Consider the following 26,772-nt stretch of genomic DNA (forward strand, 5'->3'; position numbering starts at 1 on the left):
AGCTATACGTATACATGTATCCCCATATCCCCTCCCTCTTGCGTCTCCCTCCCACCCTCCCTATCCTACCCCTCTAGGTGGTCACAAAGCTCCGAGCTGATCTCCCTGTGCTATGCGGCTGCTTCCCACTAGCTACCTATTTTATGTTTGGTAGTGTATATATGTCCATGCCACTCTCTCACTTTGTCACAGCTTACCCTTCCCCCTCCCCATATCCTCAAGTCCGTTCTCTAGTAGGTCTGTGTCTTTATTCCCGTCTTGCCCCTAGGTTCTTCATGACCTTTTTTTTTCTTCTTCTTCCTTAGATTCCATATATATGTGTTAGCATACAGTATTTGTTTTTCTCTTTCTGACTTACTTCACTCTGTATGACAGACTCCAGGTCCATGCACCTCACTACAAATAACTCAATTTCATTTCTTTTTATGGCTGAGTAATATTCCATTGTATATATGTGCCACATCTTCTTTATCCATTCATCCGATGATGGACACTTAGGTTGCTTCCATGTCCTGGCTATTGTAAATAGTGCTGCAGTGAACACTGTGGTACATGACTCTTTGAATTATGGTTTTCTCAGGGTATATGCCCAGTAGTGGGATTGCTAGGTCATATGGTAGTTCTATAAAATGGCATCTTTCTGAAGTCCATGACGGTCACTTTATCTATAGACAGACACTAGTAAAAGCTGCATAAAACAAAAACACCTTGTTATATTTCAGTACCAACTCACATAATATCATAATTACCTTAGGGTATTTCAGAACAGGTGGTATTACCTGCACCATATGAATGAAGAAAACCAACTGAGAAAGAGTAAATTGTTCTAGATTTCCTAAATACAGAGATATTTCAGCCTTATTCATAGATCTTACGTCATGCACTACTACTAATATTCACATTATCAGAAATACAGTGACTAGAAATGCAGGTCTGAGACCCTTGAGAAATGCAAACACACACACACCCCACATTGATACTATAGCTTCATTTCATTTATGGGGACAAATAGTTCTATCCTTATTTTTACTCACAACCCAGAGAAAGTTTAATAAGTTCTGAGAGATGAACTGTCGTCCTAAGACAATCATAACAATGCTACATGGGCTCTGAATTGAGTGCTAAGAGCTTCACCTTAAGTTCAAATGATTCATTTGTCATCCGTGGTTCCTTTAGTTAATAAATCTCATTTTCAGAAAACTGTCCAAACTAAGCAATCAAAATGCTTGCAAAAGCTTTTACAACTATAGCTCAGTACCTCTCCCCAGCCTGCACTGAACACTTCTTCACCACGAATCCGGCAAGATGAGCACGACCCAGGCACACTGAGGAAAGGATGTCAAAGGATGGCTTCAGTGCACACAGACAGTCTCTGCTCAAGGAAATCAGTCTCTTAAATAGGTAGCATATTTTCAGAAAAAATGTTTAAAATTTACTCTTAACTTGGCTAAAATGAATTTACAGAACTAAAGGTCTCTAGTAATGTAAGAAACCGTTTCATTTTAAAATGAAATTAGACCGGTCTTCAAACTATAAACAGTAGTCAAAATGGGTGAGTAAAATCATGTTTATTCATAGCGTATTTAAAACACTACACGTTCCCTCAACAAAAAGTGACTCAAAGCAAATAGTATTACCTTACATTTGGATATTTTAATTTTTAAGTGTTTTGCACAAAAAGATTTTACTTGATGATTTCCTCATTTAATAAACAAAAACTGATAACCTAGTCTCAGGACCTCTGATAGGCACGGAGGTTACGTGCTGAGTCACAGCCCTCCGCAACGTGAGATTCTGGTCAGAATTCGACAGGAGCCACATCAACAGGAATGTAACTTAATTTCGCTTTACTCTTTGCTACCCTTACAAGGACCATTTGTAGAAGGAGTACTAGCATATCAAATCATAACTTCACATCAAGTTGTATGTTCATTATGAATCATATTCTAACAGAAAGTGCTCTTTTAAAATAAAAATTATACTTAAATAAAGGCTCATAGGATACTGTGTGGGTTCTGTGTCGGAACCCTAATTGTACAGCTTCCCAGCTATGTGGCCTCAGGACACATAATCCACCTCTCTAGGCCTCAGCTACTACATGGTAAACCCAATATTAATAATAATAACTACCTCAGGATTAGTGAGAAATATATGGGATAATCTACGTAAACTGCCTGTGACATTCCGTAACACACACCATGTGCTCAACAGCTGTGTTTATGATTTAATGCAGACCTACTTAGTCCTCTCACAAAAGAACACGTTTCCATTTCAAGAAACATTCATCATATGTATAGAAATCTAGCATAAAATATAATAAAGACACATAAAATACTGTGGATGTTAGGTGCCAACTGTCAATGAGATCTCAAAAACCCTATGGTGTTTCTGAGGGAAACCAAAGCATGGAAAGATTGGGGCAAGACTGCGAGGATATATCTCGTGAGCTGGATGGAACTGGAGGAATCAATGTGAACTCATGATACGTGTTTAAAATATATACATATAAAATATATATGTGTATGTGTACACATATACATGTATATATACACACACACATATAAAAATAAGAAGCTAGAGAAAACACATATACATACATAGTCTTCCGTGTTTAAGAAGGCCTAGAAGATTGACAGCGACTGCTTTTCACTCTTGTTGGAAAAGGTGCGGAAGACATTGTGCATTTCTACCTCCCACTCCACTCTCCTATCTGTGCACACTGATCTCCCCATCCGCACACTGAGGACCCTGAGGTGTCCACTCCCCCAGTGTCAGTGGGGACTCTGGCACCTCAGCTGCAGGTTCTCTGCCGCCAGCTCTCACCATCATCCTGGGCACCTTCAACAAGCACCACAACTCCAACAACAGCAACTGTCTCATGTCTGAGAACCTGCCCACCCACTGCCCCTGGGAATCCTTATTTCATTCTCCAGGCACATCTTGCATCTAATTTGCTGATCCTTCTACCACTACACTTAACCTTCAGTGTCCCCAGTCCTTGAGCTAACTTTTTCTATAAAAGGTCAGAGAGCAAGTATTTTAGGATTTGCAAGCCATAGTTTCCATCACAACTTCTGAACTGTGTGCTTCCAGAGCAAAGGCAGCTACAAACAACTTATAAATCAAATAGTGTGGCTATGTCCCAGAAATTTTATTTATGGACCCCCGAAACCTGAATTACATAGAATTTTCACATCATGAAACAGTACTCTTAGTATTTTTCCAACCATCTGAAAATGTAAACACCCTTCTTAGTTTGCAGGCTACACAAAAACAGACAGCAGGCCCAGTTTAACCCACGGGCCACAATTTGCTAACACCCGCCAGTACCACTTTCTTCCCAGACTGAACAGGTTCCACGAACAAGTCTTCACCCCCTTACTCTGCCCCTCCTCCTGTCCCTCTCAGCCCCTCGCCCGGGCTTTCCACCTCACTCCTCCTGCGGGCTCCTGACCTTGGACAGCGTAGCCATGTCTCGGCGGGCTCCCACAGAGCAAGAGGGTTCCCGGCACCTGGCTCCCTCAGAGGCTGCCCTAGCCACTTTGCGGAAGGCAGCCTCTGGTGAAACACCTCTCTAGCATTTTTGCCTCATACCCCAGAGAGCAGATTTCTAGAAAATTCCATCAAGGAGGCACCAGAGCAACTTCTCTGCCATCCAATGAGCCAGACACCCTCCCAACAAGGCCTGGATCTCGGCGCCAGGCGGGCCTCTTCCTGGAGCGCTCAATCCCAGCCCCAGGAGTAGTGGCTGCTCCTCATACCGTTTCCATATTCTTTAGGGCTCTCTTTACTTACTAGCCAATCCCATTACAGCTAACAATTCTTCACATTAAACTTTCCCTGTTCAAAGTACCGTGTGGTTTTCCTTTCCTGTACAAACTAGACTCATACAAACCTGAAAACCAGAAAGACTACATTCAGGTCCATCAGAGAACGAAAGACAGTTAGGCAGTAAAATGAACTGAGGATACACGAGACCCTGATACCATGCCAGCCAAAACACCCACAGTCCCATGGATCTGACGTGAGTTGCTATATCCTGCAATGACCACCCCTTTTTTTAAAACTTCCAAGTATGTGATTGTGTTTTATCTTAGTTTCTTGGCAAAATGTTAAACACTTGTCACCAGCTTTTCTGTGCTACGAGAGCTGTCCACCGTGATCACAAAGGGAAGTTAGACGGCCAACAGCAACTAGGAGTCTGAGGGCAGCAGGCGCCAATTCTGCCGTCTTAAAGTTCTTGCTCAGGGGGACTTTCCTGGGGGAGCCATGGCTAAGAATCCGCCTGCCAATGCAGGGGACACGGGTTCGAGCCCTGGTCCAGGAAGATCCCACAGGCCGCAGAGCAACGAAGCCCATGCACCACAACTACTGGGCCTGCGCTCTAGAGCCCACGAGCCACAACTACTGAAGCCCGCACGCGTAGAGCCCATGCTCCACAACAAGAGAAGCCCCCGCTCGCCGCAACTAGAGAAAGCCCAGGCGCAGCAACGAAGACCCAACACAGCCAAAACTTAATTAATTAATTAAAGTTCCTTCTCAGGAGATCCATCACTGGGTCACACTCTTAGACAGAAGGATGCCTGGCAGCCTCAGCTACTGGGAGTCAGCTTAAACATGAGCTTGTTAACTGAAACACAACATCTTTCTGGTTCCCTTGTTTCCCCTGTATAGACTTCAATAATTATTAGCACACCTGGAAAAGGACAAAATAAAACCAATGAAAAACTCATTAAATTTCATGTAGACATGGTAGGCAGGCTAAAAATAGAGACCCACAAAGGAATGAAGGAACAGGGAAACAGCAAAGCCAAATTCTTGAAACAAATGCCTGAGATAAGCAATAGTAAAGGTTACTTTTTCTAGCCAGTGGCATTTCAAATCGGAAGAAGACAAGACCATCAAAAAACATTTATTGGAAAATGCAGTCCCAGAGTTGTAGGAACACAGAGGGAAAACTAAATATACAAACAGGCCCTAAAGAATTCAATGGATTTGTTGTATTACTCATTTTGCAGAAAATAATTTTGGAAGAAAGCAACAGTAAAAAATGGTAAATAAGCCATATAAACGTTGCTGCTGTGCCCTAAAAATGTGATACGCTGAACACCAGAGAAGAGCAGGACTAGCCAGAAAGACATCCTTATGCTTCTACAGAGCATTTGGTTTTATTTTAATGTGTGTTGTGTGGGGAGGTATATGTGTTCTGGAAGAACAAAAATATTTTCGGGCTTCCCTGGTGGCGCAGTGGTTGAGAGTCCGCCTGCCGATGCAGGGGACACGGGTTCGTGCCCCGGTCCGGGAAGATCCCACATCCCGCGGAGCGGCTGGGCCCATGAGCCATGGCCACTGAGCCTGCGCGTCCAGAGCCTGCTCCGCAACAGGAGAGGCCACAGCAGTGAGAGGCCCGCGTACCGCAAAAAAAAAAAAAAAAAAAAATTCAAAAATAATAATCTCTAATAATTTACCTTATCCAACTACCTTACTGTCATTTTTTACAGCAGGGGAGCCTAGGGTAGAAATTTACTTATGTCTATTTACAGTGAATGCAGAGGGATAGTCTTTCTTTCCTACTGAGAACAAAGAGTATATACAACTTCTTCAAATATAAGACTCCTTCCCCCAAACTGGAAGGATTCCATGTAGCAAACTCACAAGGACCCCAGCTTCTATCTGCCAGAAAAGCGACTTAAACAGCTGTTAATTTTGTCCATGCCTTCCTCCAACATACTGCCTCAGGCTTTTGAGGGCAGGTATGTATCACTCCTTTCTCTTGCTCTGCTGATTCAAAGTCACCCTCCTCTTCAGTACAAATTTTCCAGTGCATTTAATAAATTACTAGATTAATTTCACAGGGCCACGGGTCCCCACCATCACTTCAAACACAATACACCCAAAGCCTTCTACACAGCCCTCACCCTGCAGGGCAGCTACTCGCTTCAATTACTCCCACCGCTCTCAGTGAAAATTCCATTCTATCACCATCCTTATCAATTTTAGCTAGATTACTACAACTAACTTCAAGACAGTCTTCATACTTGTGGTTCTCCCATCTGTACACCATTTTGACTCACCTACCCAATACACCACTTTTGTCATTAAAAACAGAACGAAGCTCCAAAAACTCAAGAGGTATCTCCAGGATGCTACAAAAATGAGAGAAAATCCCACCTGGCAGGGCTCAAGACCACCCCCATTTAAAAACAGCAGTAGGACTTCCCTGGTGGCACAGTGGCTAAGAATCCGCCTGCCAATGCAGTGGACACGGGTTCGAGCCCTGGTCCGGGAAGGTCCCACATGCCGTGGAGCAAATAAGCCCATGCTTCACAACTACTGAGCCTGCGCTCTAGAGCCCATGAGCCACAACTACTGAGCCCACGTGCCACAACTACTGAGCCTGCACTCCAGAGCCCACGAGCCACAACTACTGAGCCCGTGTGCCACAACTACTGAAGCCCGCACGCCTAGAGCCCGCGCACCGCGACAAAGAGTAGCCCCCGCTCTCTGCAACTGGAGAAAGCCCCAGCGCAGCAACGAAGCCAAAAATAAATAAATAAATAAAAATGACACTAATATAAACGCTCTAAATCAAGCCTTTAAAAAATTTTTTTTAATAAAAATAAACACAGCAGTAGTTTTTTATCAGCTTTGTAATGTCATCTAAATATTTTGTTGGGGGAAGGGGTTGCTTAGCAATCACTTCACTAAGGAATCAAATGATCACAATGTGTTATTATTACCTGTATACATTTTCTATCACTGCCTTAACAAATTACCACAAATGAAACTGCCTAAAACCACACAGGTTCATTATATTACAGTCCCAGAGATCAGAGTCTAACACAGGTCTCACTGGGCTAAGATTAGGGTGCAGGCAGGGCTGCATTCCTTTCTGGAGGCTCTAAGGGGGGTTACTCTTGCATTTTCAAAAGTCTAGTGTCCAAAAAAAAAAAAAAAAAGTCTAGTGTCCGTCTGCTTTCTTTGGCTTATGACCCTTTTCTCCATCTTCAAAGCCAGCCACGTCAGGCTGAGTCCTCACTCTGCCTCTTTCTTCCACTTCTAAGGAACCCTGTGATCACACTGGGCCCATCACAGTAATACAGGACACTCTCCCTATCAAAGTCAGCTAATTAGCAACCTTAATTCCCCTGAGCCATACAGGGTAACACACTGACAGGGTCCAGGAATTAAAGCATGAACACCCTGGGGAAGAGGGCATTATCTGTCTATCACACTGCCCGAAGTCTACAACCAAATGCTGCTCCACAGGGAATTAAATCTGTACACTTGGGGCCTGAATCCATTCTACTCACCAAGACACAGGAAACAAAATAAGAGATCACAAGGGTAATCGGCGGCAAGAGAGCTCGTGGTCCTGATGGAACACGGAAGTCATTTTCTCTTACAGACAAGGCACGGCCACACCAAGACAACCCAAAGTCCCCTGAAACAACAATGACTATACTGCAGACGACTATACAAGGACTTTAAAGATGACCCTGAAAGTCAATTTGAAGCACTAACTGGAAACACTGCAACAAATAAAACCATCAATTTTTTATTTGGTTATTCTTAAGGCATGTAATCATTTTCTCTTATAAATGAAAACGTATGCCCAGTCCTATAACCCTGGAGCAGTATCACAAAAAAACTCGAGCATCCCTAATATGCTACACCACTGGGCGAAGCTGTGCCTAAGCTCAAAACCACTTAGGGCTCAACCCTGCTCGATTCCTGCCCTTACTTTTAGGACAGTGGGAAGCCACTGCACAGATTCATTCTGAGGGCTGACAAAAATTCAGTTCAGCGTGAGTTAAGACCCTGTACGTGAGCGCTGGCACCTTTTCTCAGCTGTTGGTACTTGTCAGGATTTTTGCAGCAGATTCAAAATTGCTCAAACTTTAATGCAGTATGATTCCAGGTTGGCCTCAAGAGGGAGCACCCTTTTAAAAACAGACTGCCCTACAGGTGGTGCTTTGCGTGTTATCACTAAAAACGAACGGAAGACAAGCGAGCCTAAGGTGGCTCCCCAGCGACCGCGCCCCGGCTCCCTGGCTACTCCTGACCCCCCCCCACAATACTGACGCGAGGCTGCTCCCAAGGCTAGCCTCTCGTTTAAATGGACACTACTGCTGTGCGAGTCCCTCGCTCTGCCGAGTGACGACTGATCTCATGATACTTGAAAAGCAGTGTGTGACTCATAAAGCATTACTACCTTTATCATTAGTGCAACTTTCATTAGTTGAGCATTTACTGCATATAAAGCGGTGCCATTTTAATTCATTTAATCTTAACAAAACCCTGTGCAATAGTATCACTTCCAAGCAAAGGGATGACCTAACTTCCTTAGGAGGCAGAATGGGCTCTGAGTTCTAGGTCTGTTCTCGCACCAAGCCCTCTGTCCTTGAAGACTGCAGATCCTTTCACAGGAAAGAAAGCAGATTCAGCAGATTCAGGAAAAGGAACTAACTCTGAATCTCAGTTCATGCATCTATAAAATGAGACTAATGATACTCACCACACAAGACACTCTTTGACAAGGCTGTTGTAAAGATTAAATGAAGGGAAAGTTATACAAAAGTGTGAAAATGTTAAAGCACCAAGATATTAGCATCTCGTACTGCACCGTTCCAGGGAGCATCCATCACACACAGGAGACTTCCTGAGGCAGCGCAGGGAATGGCAATCACACTGTGTCTGTGTGAATGGGGCCTCCTGGAGCCGTGCGCCGCGGATGTCCATGCGCACGTGCATATGCAGGTGTGGCCCCAAATACATACAGGATGTACTATCTAGGCACAATAAAACCAGGGATTATTAAACAGTGACAGCTGAACAAGTCCTTAACAAGAAACAGAAAGCTTACAAGAAGCTTTTTTGCCATGAACAATAAGGTGGCTCAACTAGTTTAAGACCATGGTGATCTCTCCCTTTCCATCAGAATCAAACCAATTTCAGGAACAGTTACATTACAGGTATTTATATAAATCACTGCAGAAAAGCCTAAATCTTTCTTTTGCCATTTCTAATTTCTCTGGTTCATAAAGGAATAAAGGTTCAAAATCACTCTATTTGCAGGAAAAAAGTCAAGTCCATTAAACCATTAAAATGGTTTAGAAGTATCTGAAGTAATTCTTTCACAATGGTATTTATAATACATGTTAAATCACTACAGACCACTGCCAGGCTTTTTCTTAAAACTAAAACTGTAGTAACTACCTTCATGTGTTCCAAAATCTGCTCTTATATTTGAGTATCAAGGTGACCATGAATTTAAAAATCCACTCTAGTCATCAAGAGATTACAATGCAGGGGGCTTCCCTGGTGGCACAGTGGTTAAGAATCCGCCTGCCAATGCAGGGGACACGGGTTCGAGGTCTGATCCAGGAAGATGCCACATGCCGCGGAGCAACTAAGCCCGCGAGCCACGACTACTGAGCCTGCGCTCTAGAGCCTGCGAGTCACAACTACTGAGCCCCTGTGCTGCAACTACTGAAGCCGGCACACCTAGAGCCCATGCGCCACAGCCAGAGAAGCCACCGTAATGAGAAGCCCGCGCACCGCAACGAAGAGCAGCCCCCGCTCGCTGCAACTAAAGAAAAGCCCACGTGCAGCAACAAAGACCTAATGCAGCCAAAAATAAATTAATTAATTGATTAATTTTTAAAAAGAGACTAGAATGCAAACAGGAGACTAAGAGTACCAGGACTCACAGGGGTCACAGGGATAAAATACACCATCCTTCGAAATACTGTCAAACAAAGAAAGGCTCATTTTGTGTTTGTTTTTGAGCTATGGCATTTCTAAATATTTCTTTCTAATAAACTTAAGATCCAGTATTTTAAAGACGATTACAAAAATACAATGATACACAATCAGAATAAAAGCTCTGAATTATTAAACCAGGAACAGCAATAGAGGTGGATATACTAACCCACCTACTGACACACGTGGGGCTCCCATCACCAACAGCTAAACCACTCGGCACTTGGCCGTTCATGCACAAACCACCTGACATGCTAAGCTGAGGCCCTACCACAGCCTTGGTCCCCTGGCAAAGCATCCAGGTCAGAGAAAATTCAAGCACTCACATTTTCCATGCTTCTATCACCAAATATATTTGCCTTATATGGCAGCAGGATTTATAAAGCTGGGCTTTTCTAGTTGGTGTTCTCATTAATACAGAAATCTCTCAGAATTAACTAGAGGACACTCACCCCGGGTGATTACATTCCCGACAATCTGTTTCTTTTTTATCCATATTTTCTAGTCTTTCTACAAGGAGTTCTTACTGCTATTATATGTGGCAGGATCTGGAGATGAACCAAGACAAATGACCTTTTTACCTATTATTTCTACGAGGGCCAGGAAAGTGTGTATAAGTGACCAAACGAGAATCATAGGTGTTCAGAAATGAGTCAGTGCAAACGAATCCTTGTTACAAAAACCTGAGCCATGTGGACCCAGGCAGCATATACAGTACCAGCATAAAGAGAAATGACATAGCTACCAAACACCTAAAAAACTCATTTTTTGATGCCTATCAGAAAAACACTCAAATCCCATATTTAGGACAGAATTACTGAAAAATAACAAAGAAAAGATAACTTATCCTGTTCAGTAAGCCATATCTACTATGTTTAAAAAACAAACAAAAAAAAGGCACAGCTTGGGAAACCTTAAATGACTTGTTAGGAGTAACCTGATAGACCAGCTGCACAACTTTAGCAGCTGTGACACTTGTATACGATGACAGTCTGTATTTATAGCACCCTTGGTCAGAAGGAATCAAAGTGCATTCATTATTTACCTGACATCCCATCATCACCTTATGCACTTGTTATCACATTCAATTCTGACTTTTCATTATTCTTACCGTGACTTGTTATTCAATAGGATTCTGACTGACATTTTTAAGATACATGAATGTTATTTCTGTTTATACATAAAGTCTGAAAGGATTCACACCACACTGTTAAAAAGCCATTATTACCCAAACAACCCATGAGGAACAGATGTGGATGACAGAGGTTTGCTGAAGGAGGAATTTGTTAAACTTCATTTATTTCAGTAGTTTAAATCTTACACCTGAACATACAATAACACTACAGTAAAAAATTCAATGACCTCATATATTATTGGCCATGACATTTCCTTCTAGATGACACCCAGGGATCTTAGTTCATTCCCTGAACAGATTTCCTATGTTAAATATACTATTACAGGCCACAGTCCCAGAGACGAGTTTCCAGATATGGAGAACCCTTTCCAAGTACAGAACTTCTAACCGCAGGCAGAGGTGGCCTCGCGCGGAGCGGACACTGGCCCTGGGAGCTGCGGCCAATCACCACTGCCACTGCCATTCCTACTCTTCCGCCCACAGTCACCAGGGACTCCAGCAAGCATCTTCACATGGCCCGTCCTTCTCTCACCAGTCATCATCAGGCCTGAAAAGGAAACCATTTCATTCCCCAAGAAACATCCATTTCAGTTTTCAATTTTTATTTTTCCCTAGAGAGAAAGATCTACTTTTTATTTCTCTTCCTTCAAACGGGTGGCTCAATGGGTATAACAGTATAAAACTGGAAACAATCTAAATGTCCATCAGTAGGGAATAAGGTTAAATAAATGATAATACATACAATCTACATATGTAGCAATATATAGCAGATACTTTGAGGCTGCAAAAAGGTTTTTTTAAAGAATGAAGAAATTCTTTACTGTTATGGAATATTAGAGATACACTCAGTGAAAAATGCAAGTGAAACTGTTGCAATGACCCTCATCCTAACTGGAAAGAAGAAGAGTATTTATTCAAATTTACTCGCATACAAATAGTTTCTTTTGTATCATTCCAGAGATAAGTGGCTACCTCCCAGCGGGGAGAAGGGCAGCCTGAGGAGTCATCTTCAGGCTAGAAACTTCTCACAGCACTTAAACCTTGAGCCATGTGACTGCAGTACCTATTTTCAAAATCATTTATTTTAAACTTGCTTACAACTTTTATCTTTAGAGAAGTATTTGTGATTACTTTAATCCTTTATGAAGTCGAGAGCAGGAAGACTAATAATTAGTCTGAGAATCAATCTCACTCTTATAATCATGCATTTAGTATTCCAAAAAGAAACCCCAAATGTGTCCCCCATCACCATCACCAAGATATCCTACATTCGCAACTCCTAACAGAAAGGATTATATTTTTATAAGATAAAGCAGAAACTAATTACTTAATATAATACTTATATTGTATTACTTACACTATAATACAAAATGCAGAGGCAGATATAAGAGAAATATAAAATTTTAACCTTTGCATGGTAACCATTAACCTTGATAGATTCAAAATAATCTGAAATTTCACATGAACTCTTCAGGAAGCAGACTTATGTATAATCTGTGTGAGGGCATTTCAGCTGACCAAAACGTTGGAGCTTCCTGGTGTCACAAAAAAGGAATAAATGACACTGCAGGATAGGCCCGTATCTACATAAGCACAGAGAAAGGTGTGAGGCCAGAAAGCTTATGAGAACATTGTAGTTCATTTGACAATATGTCTAATTTAACCGCATCGAAAAGAATTCAAATGTCAAGCCATTAATTTTAAGAATTTATATACATATATTATACATATGTACAATTGTCAATAACTCAGACACATGCATACAAAAAAAAAACTGAATTTTTAAGAAAAAACAACTTATCATAATTACCTAGAAATGAATCTGAAAATTGAACTCATTTGATAGCCTACAACAAGAAAATCTGGTTGTCACATACACAAAATTAAAAACTCCAATAAACTACTGGGTGTCATCTACCAACTAAAGTCAAATACTACTTAAATTGCCATTAACAGGGCAGGTGACCAGAGATCATTTTCATATCCATTCACACCCATCTCCTGAGCGTCCACAACACACGGTTTCTGTTTTCGAGCATTTTTTAATCCAATTACAACTGTTAAGAGTACTCAAAAACAAATTCAGAGTAGAAAGTTCTCATCACAAGGTTAAGCAACTATAATATGAATGAGAGGAGACCTTACTCGCAGGCGGGGAAGAGGAGCCCTAGCGAAATACAGCGCATCAGCAAGCCTTCCACAAGGAGGGCCTCAAAGAGCTGAGACAGGAAAGGGAGGAAACTCCGAAAGAAAATGCATAAGAAACCAGAAGTTTGAATAAAACAAGGAACCAATTGGAGGAGGAGCGCTGGGGCCACGTAATGCAGTTTTGAAAAGGCAAAGGTGAAGAACAAGGACTGTATTCCAGAGTGGATCAGGAGCCACGCGGTGCAGGCACAAAGGTCAAGAACACAAAACTGGAAGACATGCTTGGGATTCCAACTCCAGTTCACCTACCCACTAGCAACTCCCTCAGGCTCATGAACTCTCGATTTCTTCCTCTGTAAAGTGGCATAACAGTACCTACAAAATAAAACTATTACAAGGACCAAATGACACAAAGCACCCGGCACAGTGGCTGTCAGAAGAAGCACTCCGTACGTTTTGGGGTTTTGTTTTGTTTGCAAAAAGCAGGGGGAAAAAATGATCAGGGCTGCATTTAGTACAATTAATTTGATAGCAGCAAACGATGGGATGGTAAAACCTAGAGATTCGGGACGACTCCGGTTAATGGCAGTTGAAGCAAAGGGATTAAAACTACTTAACTGCTGGGAAAATGGAAAAGAGGCAGGAGAATCAGGAACCACATGCAATAAAATGACAAATCATTTATAAGAAGGGGCCAAGTGTCAAAGGTGTCCTTTGATTTTGAGTCTAGATGACTAAGAAAATGTGAGGATCATTAATACAAACAAGTAAATGAAGGAAAAAGAATTAACTTTGCAAGGAAAACACTTCAATTCTGAATCTATTTGATTCAACATAACAAAATGACAGCACTTTAAAGAGTCTGTCAAGGAAAACAACAGAAGGCAGGTCTGAAGCTCTGGAAATAAAATGAAGCTGGTGATGCAAACTGGGACCTCAGCAAAGAGGGAATGAACAGGGGGATCCAGGGGCCTGAGGCGGCCAGAAAGGAGAAAACACAGCTCCAAAAAAGGGAGACGGGAACTGTATCTCAGGTAACACCTGTACGTAAGTCCAAGGTGCTGGCCTGTAGCAGGAACAGGGAAGACAAGGGCCTCACGACACTTCACAGTCCACAGCTCTCAGATGCTCACTGCACTTGAGGTTATACACTGAACTGACTTACTGCACTGTGGTTATTACAGGTTTACAAGAGCCCGCCCATTACTGCAAAGTGTTAATTATTCCAACTCAACCCCCAGCAGGACACAGCTACCACAGGATAATAATCGTAATTAGACTTTTTTTCAGTATCTCAAAGAACTATAACTTTTAAGTTCTTATCTCCCTTGACCTCCAACCACGGAGCTGACTCTTTGAGGGCTCCCCTTTCCCTCTGTCTACTCTGAGGGCCAACTCTCAGATTATCTCCCCTCTCCTTTGGCCTCTCTTGCATCTTAACCATTTTCTCCCTAGAAACAGAGCTATCAGGGAACAGGTCCTTTAGGCAATTCCACAAGAGTTCTTTCATACTTAGCTTTTAAATCTCATCTAGATTTTAAACTCTAGATCATAGCTGATGCTTTTGTTACCATTCATAGGCCCTGAATAGTTTATTGACGGCTACTCATAAATGTATGCCGCCCCAAAAGAATTTTTAGGCTAACCTGGAAAACTGTATTTCTCCCCGTGAGCCATAAGATCTCTTATTAATTTTTGAGACTATGCACACACAGAATTGGATTCCCCATCCTCCAACAGCTGCAAGTCCTAACGTATTCTAAAGACATCTTGCTAGTGCTGAATTGTTTTTTTGTATCCCACAACTATAAAACCCACTCACATCCAGTGTAAGTTGTCCAAGAGACAAGTGATGGCAGATATGCCATTTAAATGTGAATCTAATTACCATCCTTAACAAATGCCAAGGAAAAAAAGCTCAAATATTTTCCTATACGTGGGTTTCTTCTCAAATACATATTACAACTGATCATACTTTAACTTCAGTACGTGCTGTATTTCTTTAAACCACACAGTTGTCACATCTGCTGGAAAACCAAAACAGATCAATAACCATAACATTATGACATACACTCTATTAAACTGCCTGTCATGATGCAGTTTTAGGTGGCCAAAATAAATAAGCAAATTTTAATCTTTTCAGGACGCTCTTTGTATTGTTTTCATCATATTAGTTTACAAAGAGTGTAATGGTGTTCATAAAAATACTAAATGAAACTAGTCTATAAGGAATAAAAGCATCTGTAAGAGCTACAATTCACTATGACATCCAAATTTTGCATGGCATCAAATGGAGTGACTGAAAACTAAAGTAACACAATCCCCCATCTACTTGCTTAATGGCATCACCTCAAGGAATTCAATATTTTAATAATACACCATCAGAAACCTCATCTAAAAGATATCATTAGAGGGACTTCCCTGGTGGCGCAGCGGTTAAGAATCCACCTGCCAGTGCTGGGGACACGGGTTCGAGCCCTGGTCCGGGAACATTTCACATGCCGCGGAGCAATTAAGCCTGCAAGCCACAACTACTGAGCCCACGTGCCACAACTACTGAGCCCCTGTGCCTAGAGCCCGTGCTCTGCAGCAAGAGAAGCCACCGCAATGAAAAGCCTGCGCACCGCAACAAAGAGTAGCCCCCACTCGCCGCAACTAGAGAAAGCCTGCGCACAGCAACAAAGACCCAAAGCAGCCAAAAATAAAAATTAATAAAAATAAATAGATATTGTTAGAGTTTCACACTAATTATCCTTTAGATTATTTTTCAATACATACAATTATATTTATGTCTCTATTTGTAAGGAACGTTTCCAAGCCAAAAAAGAGAAGGAAACTCTAAGTTCGGTAATTTTGTGAGGTAATTTTCATTAATGGGGGGCAGCACAGGAGAGCAAAAAACAGGTTCTTGGATGCAGGTCTGAAGCATGAAGCATGCCTGAGTCTAATGCAGTCAGCACCACTGAAACGGCAGCGGGGTCTTCACCAGTTTAACCTCTCAGAGCCTCTGTTTAAAAATTCATATAGTGGAGAGACTGCCACCTATGTTGTGAGAAATACATAAGAAAGCGCATTCCACTACCAGCAAGGATAACTAAAAAGGCCACGGATGTTTTTTATTCCTTCTAAACAGTTTCCCGAATAATAAAATGCTACACGACTGGGCCTCAGATTTCAGGCTATACATGTTGAGAACCAGATGGTTCTCTGTGATGACCTTACTCAGTTGTTTTCCCTGGAAGCCAGCACCAAGATGAACGCACAGCACATTTTTAATAGATACAAGGCGGTGATTCGATCAACGAAGCCTCCAGTTCTGCACGCAGAAATATCAAGTGTAGCAGAGAGCCCCTAGTTCCCCGTGCTCTTGAATAGTAAGCAGCTGCTCTCATCCCTCCACTTAACAGCTTACTCCCTACGGTTTACCTGCCTGAGACACAAACCTGCGGGCCACTGGCCTCCTACCTTTACCTCTTCGTCACACAGGGGCCAGTTCACATTTGAGGGACTGAATCTGTTTTCAACTGAGCATATGGAATTTAAGTTTACTCTGAAAAATGCACTTAAAAAAACAAAAAATGAAGTATTTTAGTAACCTGCATTATGAAGTCACCCAGGCCTCCTGAAAGCTACCATTAAGCTCTATGTAAACATATTACTCAACTTCCTAATATGTAAGTATCCCCAACTGGCAGACATTCTGAAAGTTCTACCACATTACGTTTCAAAACATTAGTTTGTAGACCTTATTAAAAGCTAACTAAAAGCTAAATGATTATACAACTATGGACGACAATGTTCATCGATTAAAATAGAGCTCTGTATGTTTTTAAAAGAATGAGGTATGTCATAAAATGGAGAAACAACCATGAGTAGAACTGGCCAATAAGAACTATATACTACATATGATCCCAATTTTGTTCTTTTTGTTTTATTGAAGTATAGTCGATTTACAATAACGTGACAACTGTGTTTTTAAACCGTATTTATTACACGCACAGACAAATCCTTAATGGCTAAACACCACACTCGCAGACTGGTTCCCCTGGGCAGTAAGCGGGGGGGGGGGGGGGGGGGGGAGATGGGTGGGAGGCCGGCGCGGCGGGAGGACACACTTCGTCACTGTGCGGCTGCGCTGTGTTTCCTTAAAGAGCACATAGTACTTCTGCAACAATGATACATAACAAACTAAGAGCAAAAACTATCGGGTAAGACCGTACTTCCTCCTCCGTACCCAAAGGATGCCAATGTGTAATATAAAAAACACAGGATCTCTAAATTTTAAGAAGAGGACAGATGGAAACACAGTTCTGGAAGCGGGGAACAAACAAAAAAATAATTGGATTCGCAAAATTTCTCCCCGTGTGGTTCCACGCCTGGGTCCCCTCTACTCCGGCGGTGGACGAGCCCGCACTCTACAGCAGTAACCGCCCAACCAAGACCCGAAAACGAGAAAAGGCGGCGCCGCTCCAGCCCCCGAGAGCCCCGCCAGCCGCAGCGCCGAAGCCGCGCGAGGCGCCGCGGGCAGGTCCGCCTCCTCCGAAGCCGACAACAACAAAGTCGCGGCGGCGGGGCCCGGGCCCGGCCCCCCGGCCCTTCCACCTCCTTGGACCCCGCGGCCGCCAGCCTCCCTTCAGCACCCAGGCCCCCTCGAACCCTCAGCCGCCGGCCCCGACCTCCGGCCCCTCGGCCCTTCCGACCTCCCGGCCTCCGACCCCGGCCCCGCGGCCCTTCCGACCTCCAGGCCCCAGACCCGCCTCCAACCCCGGGCCCAGCCTCCCCAGAACCCTCGGCCGCCCGGCCCAGACCTCCCTCCCTCCCGGCCCCCGACCACCCCCTGACTCCCTCAATCCCTCGGCCCCCTTCGGCCCTTCCGGCCCCTTGGCCCCCGACCCCGCCCCCAGCCCGAGGCGACTGCCTTACCTGTGGCGAGGCGGTCGGTGGGCCCGCCGCAGCGGGCGCAGGTGAGGCGCTGGGACTCGGCGGGCTCCGCGGCAGCCGGCGCCGCCGCCAAAACAACACGTCCGCCGCCGCCGCCGGGGGGAGGGGCGGAGCCCGGACGCTGGTTGGGGAAGCCCGAGCGCCGCGGCCTCCGAGCCGGCGGGGACCGGGCATGCGCGGACGGCGGCGGGCGCGAGGGCCGCCGCGAGGACGCTGAAATCAACAAGGCCCGGGGACGCCCCATCCGACTCCGCCCCTCGACTCGCCCCGCCCCTAGCCCAAACCACGCGAGATCTCTACGGAGCCCGAAAACATGGAGGCAGAGAGAGATCGCGCGAGAGCAGCCGCCGCGTAGCCGCCGCCGACGCCACCGCCCTCCCCCCCGCCTCCCCGCGTTGGGGGGCTGTTTCCGGAGCTTGGGCCGGCGAGTGAGCTGGTGCTGCTCAGCGGTTCCCGGCGGCGTGTGGGCGCTTGTCTGTCCGCCACGGCAGGCGGCTTCCACCCCCTTGGGCGGCGCCGGGAGAGGAGGCGAGGCCGAGGGCTGCCTGGCGGGAGGGGTCTGCCCGCGGCTGCCGGCCTTGCAGACGTGCGGACCATGTCCGCGGGCTGCCTCCGCGGGTGAACAGTTAGAGCGCCCTGAATGCCGTGCTGCTTCCCACCGTGGCTATCTGTGTGCAGAAGCGTTTAAATCAGATACTGTTGGCGGAAACCCTGCAGGCGAGGTCAGAGCCCTAGGGAGGAGCTCGCAGACGGAGCAGAGTTGCTAAGAGCTGGTCGGCGTTCAGTTCAGCAACTGTGTTTGCAGTGAATGGAGTGTAAATGCAGGTCCGGCGGCCGCTCCGCTCCTCCTGCAGTCTTTCTGTCTGCGGTGTCCTTGACCCCTGCATTCCTGGTCCCGGGCCCTAACTGTGTACTCACCGTGATGGGGTCACGGAACAGTCTTAAAGGGTTCGCTTTCTGAAATTCCCAAGCAGGAATTTCTGCACCCGAAAGTCTCCTACTATAAGCTAAATAAGTAAAAATGGTCAAGTTAGGAAAATAGCTGAAATCATGAATCACCTGCCACACCTCTTTTCTCCCCTTCATTTCTTTATGCATTTTCTTTGCTTTCCCCATTCTGCAATAGGAATTTTTCAGAGTTCTAGACTTTTTTTTTCTTCTTCCGCAACTGCATTAAACTTGACCACATGTTATTTTTAGTAAGACTACCAGTAAGGATGTAGTTAGCAAACGGGACCAAGTGCTGTTCTTGTGGGTGAGTGATTCAACAGCAAATCGGCCGACAGCTCAGTGTCTTCCTGGGGTTCTCCACCCTCAGACCATTTCTGATTACGCCTGCATTTAGCACTTCTCGTGCATAATTTACTTCTGGTGAGTGTGTGCCTTCCTACTGATGTGTAATCCACAAAGTCTGGGCGCAGGCCTATGGTGTTCCCTGCTGCTCTCCAGCACCCAGTACAGGGTCTCCTGCAAGACTGGTCCTCTGCAGTTGTTGAACGGCTGATATAATTTTAAATTATCCCGTCATCCAGAATTATTTAGAGATTTGTTTAGACTTTGATTAATGTAGATGCCCACAAGACAATTTATTCCTAGAGCTCTTGGTCCAGTTTTGCAGCGAGTGTGGTCCTGGCAACGGGAAAGTAACACTTGCTGCAGTAACTTAATTCTTCACACCAGGTTGCTTCAGTTTTAATATTAAGCAGGAGATAGCCAGAGTGCATACTTCATGAATACAGAATCCTGTGTAGGCAGGAGCCTTGTAATATCGGAAATGCTCTGTTAGTTGCACGCAGAGGCTGTCGACTGAAAAAAAAATGCACAAAGTGAGAGTTGTGAGTTAAGTTTTATTTGTGGGAAGATCAGAACTCTAGCCCGGGAGACAGCTTTTCAGATAGCCCTGAGAAGCTGCCCCGAGGAGGTAGGGGACGGTCAGTGTTATACAGGTTTTTAGTGCATTGGGCGCACACACGTTTTGGCAGAGGTTTGCCGCTAGTCACGAGGAGCAGATGTCACTGCTTATGCTTTTAGTGCTTTTCTAGGTGTGAGGAGATGCAAGAATTGGGCTCATGAAATCTTCTGAGACTATCTGACTGTCTGAAAGCCTGTTCCGCCAGTTTTTCCCGGAGCACAGAGCGCCTCATTCCTGATCTCCAACCTGAGCTCCTTTCAGGGGGTGCTGAAGGTCAGCAGCTGCAGCGGCTCATGATTTAATCCTTGTAAAGGTAGATGGCGAATGCCAGTGTGTAGTTGGCAGGGCATTCGGCAAATGCTTATTAAACTAAACCAAATTCAGAATACAAACTACTGTCACCATCCTGGAGTTCACATTTCCCAAAGTCATGGCAAGAGTTGTTGCATGTTCTCTTCAGCCTCAGGATTGGAGGTCTTCGTGTGTTGCCCAGATTAACCTTAAATCACCTAGTTATTTGCAAACACCTCTGTTGCATAATGGGCCTTGGTTATGGTTTATAGTGAGTGCCAAGTCTGGTCTGAGGCCTGAAAGAATTTCTTTGTATCTTTCATTTGACCTGCAATGTCTGGGGAAAATCCAGGACTAAATCCTACTAAATATGGAACTGTTTTGTTCTGCAACTAAATTTCCTTGTACTATTTTCAGTACAGTTACAAGTCCATCGCCTCCTTCCCCGCCCAACAAAAAAATAAATATCTCCTCTCTAATAAAAGAGAATTAGTTTCACTGTACTTACTTTTCTGTTTGAAAAACAAGAGCCACACAACGGCATTGCCTTACTGATTTTAAGAAACATAAATTTGGCTTTTTGGGAAGATGGTCATGTTTCTAGAGTAGGACTAGAATTTGGAAATGAAGGAGAAAACTTCAGACCCTACATTCCAGAGGAGTGATATCTATATAATTTACAAATCAAGGAAATACAAAGCAGTCTCAGAGCTGACAGATGAAAGGGAATCTTTTAACTTCGTGACAACCTTTGTTTATAGCCATTAGCACTTTGTTTTATTCCAAGGTGTCTCCTTGGTGTTGCGTCCCACTGTGATCACTTAAGATTACTGAGAAACATTAAAGTCAAAATTCAGGATTTCTCTATGACAACATACAAGTAGCTTATCCTCTAGAAGAAAAGTGAAACAGACTTTAAGTCAGTGGTTCTCAAAATGTGGTCTTGGGTGGCCTCAGCCTGCAGCGGCTTGAAGCAGGGTTTCAGTTCCCGGCCAGTGACTGAGGTCGGGTCACAGCAGTGAGAGCACCGAATGCTAGCCACTAGACCAAAGGTCAGTGACAAGGCCCTGGCCCTACAGCTTTGCAGAAAAAGAATTCCCACAAAGACGGAAAGTAGTGAAACAAGTAAAGTATTTATTAGGAGAAGAAAAAGTACAGTACGTGTGGAGAGACACACGGGCAGACTCAGAGAGAGAGTCGTGCCCTCGTGAATCAGTGAATCACTCTTATGGGGCATTTCTTCCTGGTTTCCTTTGGCCAATCATTTTGATTTGCCTGATCTGAGTCCGTATTTGGTTTATCTCAGGATTTCCCCACGTGTGCGTGCACATCTCTTAGCCAAGGTGGATTCTACTGAAGAGGCCTATGGGCCACTTAGCATCACTCCCCTTTTGACCTCCAAGGAGCCTTTCTGGGCATGTGTAGTCGGGGAGGTCTCCTGACTTGGAGAATGAGGAAGATGTGGTCTCTTATCTTCCATCTGGGCAGGGCCCAGCCTCCTCTCTCAATTGTCCTGTTATTCTCCTCGGAGTATCTGAGTATCAGTCCACAGGGAAGGAACTCCAACCATTTGCCCCCGGGGGCCAGTCTACTTCCTGCCTCAGTCTGGGCCCAGAGGCATCAAATCATAAGGGAACTCACCGGAAGTGTAAATCCAGGGGGCCCAAACCCAATTTAACAAGTCCTCTGGGCGATTCTGATCAGTGCTGAAAGTTTGAAAATAGACTTTTTCAGTACATCTTTTTTCTAAAGTACATATAGTTCATAGATATGAAACTGGGTGGAAAACAGGCTTGCTTTGGTGAAAATACTCCATTCCTGGTATTCCCAGTGGCTATAAATCATCTCCTAGTAAGGAAAGTGTACTCATTGTTCATGGACCTTCCCCAGTGTTTCTTCCTTTATGGGCCTTTCTCAATCCTTTGAGCCACAATATGGTGTTGTTTTGTTGATATTTTTCACATTCAAAGATGCTATTCGTGATGATGGGTGTGCACGGAAAGACTGCTCAAGCAACCCTTCCCACGTGGGACAATCACCTGGAATCGTGCACCACCGCTGCTTCTGTGGGCCTGAGCCTTTAGTGACTCTTCTGTATTTTTTTTCCCTCTGAACTACCCACCCAGAATGCCACGTTGATCTGCAGAATCCATTAGTTTCCCAGCATTTCAAAGCTATACTGTATTTTCTGAAACTTCTTAATATGTTAAAAACAAACAACAACAAAAAAACTACGACAAAATTTATGTAAAGTTATTTTATAGTAAGAGTCTTTAAAAACCTGGAACCTGGAACAGCAAAGAATTCAATTCTTCTGAGACCAAGCAACAAATGCAAAAACACATACCTTGCTGTGTCTAACCACCTCCCTCCACTGGAACTCTTCACAGCAAAACACTGAAAAGCAGAAAAGTTGCTTTTAGCTTCTCAAATTCAGTAACCATTGAAATCTAAGTAATAAAGGAATTGTATGTGCAATTAAAAATAAAATTATACTCTCCCCAAGTCACTTGACCCTATTCTTTGAGTGGATACTTCCAAAATTCCTGCTCTATTGAACATTAAGAATGAAACCTGTTTGTGCAGACTATATTCAATTAGAAATGACTTTTAATTGGAAATTTAATCTCTAATAATATTAAGTCATAATATACATCTATTTGTGTTACCCTGTTTTTATATATAGATCCCTTTTATTCTATCTGACAATACATAAAATGTATTCTGTCTGACAATACCTAATACCAAAGACATTTAAATGACTATTTCAGGCCTTATTTCTCACTTTCTCAGGGTTTACTTGAAAATAACTTATCTGATAATGGACTACTGATTCCTACATCAACTCTTTTTCTCTTTTCTGTTGGCTTAGAAGTCTTTATACTCAAAGAAGCTATGCAGATAGCCCCTTTGATCACCTAAATTGAGAAGTCTTAAGGTTACTTATCTTGTTGCATTTGCCTAAGACTCTAATTGTATACTATGTAATATTAAATTGGCCAGATGGTTTTCAAAGTGATGTATAATATCCATTTTATTAATAAGTAAATTGATAGAGATTCAGTGAAAATAAGAATAAGAAAAAAAAAGGGGCAAGGGCCAGCCACGTTGAAGAGAAAATTTCATTTATATAAAGATTTGAGAGATTGCTGTATTTATGTTCATATGTTTTTATCTCATATGATAAACGTTGGGTCTAAAATGTTGATGAATTCGATAGTTTATTACTATATACACTTAAATAGATGAAACAACTATTTTGAAGTGATGACATAACTTTAATTGCTTCGTCCTAAACAATTGAAGTGCTTCCCTGGTGGCGCAGTAGTTAAGAATCCGCCTGCCAATGCAGGGGACACGGGTTCGAGCCCTGGTCCGGGAAGATCCCACATGCCGCGGAGCAACTAAGCTCGTGTACCACAACTACTGAGCCTGCGAGCCACAACTACTGAGCCCGCGAGCCACAATTACTGAGCCTGCAGGCCACAACTACTGAAGCCCACGTGCCTAGAGCCCGTGCTCTGCAACAAGAGAAGCCACCACAATGAGAAGCCCGCGCACCACAACGAAGAGTAGACCCCGCTCGCCACAACTGGAGAAAGCCCGCGCGCAGCAACAAAGACCCAACGCAGCCAAAAATAAAATAAATAAATTTTTTTAATTGAAATAATTGTTTAATAATTGTATAGTTATCTTTGCCTATTTATTCTCTTACTCTGGAACCTGTGTTCCTTCCACATGTCAGATTTCACCCCCTCTCTGACAGATTAAAAGTACAAAAAGTTAAAATCATTTCCCTAAGACAAATATTTACATTATATCTTTGTTTCAAATTTTGCAAAACAGGCTTCTTTCTGGAACTCAAATATGATCATGTGGTTTCCTTTTTCATTAGAATAACAGCTTAGGGAAGAAATTGCCCTAATAAGCTAACTATATATCATAGGTTTATATAATTTAAGCTACTAACATAATAAATGTAATGAAGATATTTTTATTGACAAAAATAGCATTTAAGATACTCTATTTCCATGAAAACTTTCAGCCTCTTCCTCTCGTCCTTTCTCCACGTCTTCACCATCTTCTCTACTGTGGGCATTCAGGCACTAGTAAATGGAAAGAGGAAGTTATTCCATTTTCAGAGATGATTAACGTTTAAGAGAAGAGAAATCTAACCATCTTGCATCTGGATTCAGATCCACCTTTAGGTTTTTTTTTTTTTTTTTCTATCAAAGCTTATTCCAGAGAGCTGCCTGTGGGCAAACTTCTATTATAAACTTGAAAAGTAATGGCATGGTACCTTCAAATTTGATAAGATTGGGTTTTTTGTTTGTTTGTTTTGGGGCCACGCCCGCTTCTTGTGGGTCTTAGTTCCCTGAACAGGGATTGAACCCCGGGCCCGGCAGTTAAAGCACTGAGTCCTAACCACTGGACCACCAGGAAATTCCCAAGATTAGTCTTTTATGAATGAATGACTGAGAAGGAGAAAAACACTGGAAGTGTACCCATTTTCATACTTCCTATTCCTTGGTACTGTGAGAATTATATTCTATAAAAAAAATATATATATTACATTTGTGCTAAGAAGGAGGAGGGGGGAGGGGCGGGGAGGAAAGGAAAAGCCTCCCGCTGTCCATTTAGTAAAATTCATGGAGGCCAAATTAATTGATTCTTCTAATCCTTTAGAATTATCATTCCCATATTATCTTATTTTTAACGGCCCTTACAGCTGTGTTCACATTTAATTTACGGCGTTGACAGGCCTCTCCACATAGATTGTGAGAAGCTTAAAAGAGGCCTAGGGCCTAGCACAGTGGCCCGCGGGAGGGGCTCTACCAAAAAAGCATCAGTAGAATGTTCATAGTCTATAAACCTCTGCGGGAGAGAGACAAGCAGTCTGGTTAAGTGATGCGCTCATTCGTTCAACAAGTGTTTATTAGGATGTGAGCTCTGCTGGGCAAGGAGATACAGCAGGTAACAGTTGGAAAAGGCCCTGCCTTCTTAGAGCTCATATTTTAGTGCAGCTGTACATAAACAGACAGTGGAAATTATGGGGCAATAGTATAAAGAATTTCAGAGCTAACCAGTACCTTAGAAGGCATTTGGTCAGCTCTCATGTTTTAACAGATGGATTGAGTATTAACTGTAACTTTGCAATTACAGTAGATTTCATATTGATAGGATACTGGAAGTTCTTCCAGTAAAAGGAAATATAAAAATTATCAACAAAAAAGGAATTTATTTTAGGAAAATAAGCATTTCTACTTCATTGTCTGCAGTAAATAGTGACTTCAACTCTAATATGTTTTTTAATCTATAGAGATGCTTTTCTTTCACTAGGGATACTGCTTGTAAATTAGATGCATTGAAACTATAGATTTAATTTTTTTTCATTTATATGTAACTAAATTTTAAATTAATTTTTAAAGAATCTATTAAAAATTTAATGAACATTTTCTGAGAAACTGTGATAGATGTTGAAGATATGAAGCAAAATGTGACATCATTGCTTTCTTAATAAACTTGTATTCAAACAATGCAAGGAAGAAAGTGACGCGGCACGTGCTTAAGCTATGGCATCTGAATTCTGAGATGAAGATGATAAATTCCTTGGTCAGTAAGCCTGTCTTTATTGATCAGATAACTGAACCATAGTAATGAGTCCAGGCACTGAAATGATAACTAGTATTCATAGATTCTTCCTGCTCTAAATGGGTTGATAATCTTGAACACAGTAATTAGGAGGAATTGACCAGAACCAACTGGCCTTCAAATAGAGTGTTTTTTAAAAAGTCCCATTAAATGGAATAGTTTGCTAAAAATAATACTAAAAATAGGGCTTGTGTCAACAAATTCATTATTAGGGCAGAACAGAGAATTTAAATGAAAAATCCTAAAACAAAGCCTTGGCCTAAATAATCATCAACACCCTTCCTTTTGGCAAACGTGGTATAAATCAGAATGTGACTTAAAGCCTATGCTTTTTCAGGGAGATATTTACAGAGTCTGGTCCACCCCAAACACTCTGGAAGAGTGTTCAGTGTAGCCCAATTTGAAGGTCATGGTTAAGTGACAGAGGCAGTCCAAGAGCACAGGTGCTTGGATCACGCAGCTCCCCGGCCAGGACCAGCTATAAACCAGCACTTAACATGAGCAGCACATCAGCTCTCCTCCTCTGCCTGGTGCCGTCACGCTGCCCGACCCCTCTGTGGTCTCATCCCCACCTTCCCCACCAACAGTCCCTCTGCCTCTCTACAATGTGTCCTGTTGGACCCAGGAGTAGCACCATGTTGGAAAGAACTTAATGATAAGGGATTCACGCCAAGATGCTTCATAGACAAGATCAGCTCGGTTTCCCTCCAGGAGTATTTTTACTTAGACAACTCTCTAAAAAATGTAGAATTCTTACAAAGGAATTAACTAACGATGTTCTAATCACAGAGGACTTTGGCCTCAGCGGTAAGCCGCCACTGAATGTTACAGGGAGAGGGCTTTCTGTCTCCTTAGCTTCCTTCAATTTCTAATGAAAAGGCTGAAATATGAAATACATCTCTGACACTAGTTTATATTTTTATTCTGC

General features: G+C 43.2%; 1 protein-coding gene across 3 annotated transcripts in view; it reads right to left on the reverse strand.

Moving 5' to 3' along the window:
• Positions 1 to 18,211, reverse strand: part of PCMTD1 (protein-L-isoaspartate (D-aspartate) O-methyltransferase domain containing 1) — a 61,482-nt gene extending 43,271 nt beyond the window's left edge. For 2 of the 3 annotated variants that reach the window (XM_060035370.1, XM_060035368.1), the window contains exon 1: positions 17,972 to 18,211. The gene's annotated coding sequence lies outside the window, so the exon portion shown is untranslated. The remainder of the gene's footprint in view (positions 1 to 17,971) is intronic. The other variant, XM_060035367.1, reaches the window with a different exon arrangement.
• Between the last annotated feature and the right edge of the window lie 8,561 nt (positions 18,212 to 26,772).

The sequence above is a fragment of the Delphinus delphis genome, chromosome 17 (assembly GCF_949987515.2).
Source record: "Delphinus delphis chromosome 17, mDelDel1.2, whole genome shotgun sequence".
Taxonomy (NCBI): domain Eukaryota; kingdom Metazoa; phylum Chordata; class Mammalia; order Artiodactyla; family Delphinidae; genus Delphinus; species Delphinus delphis.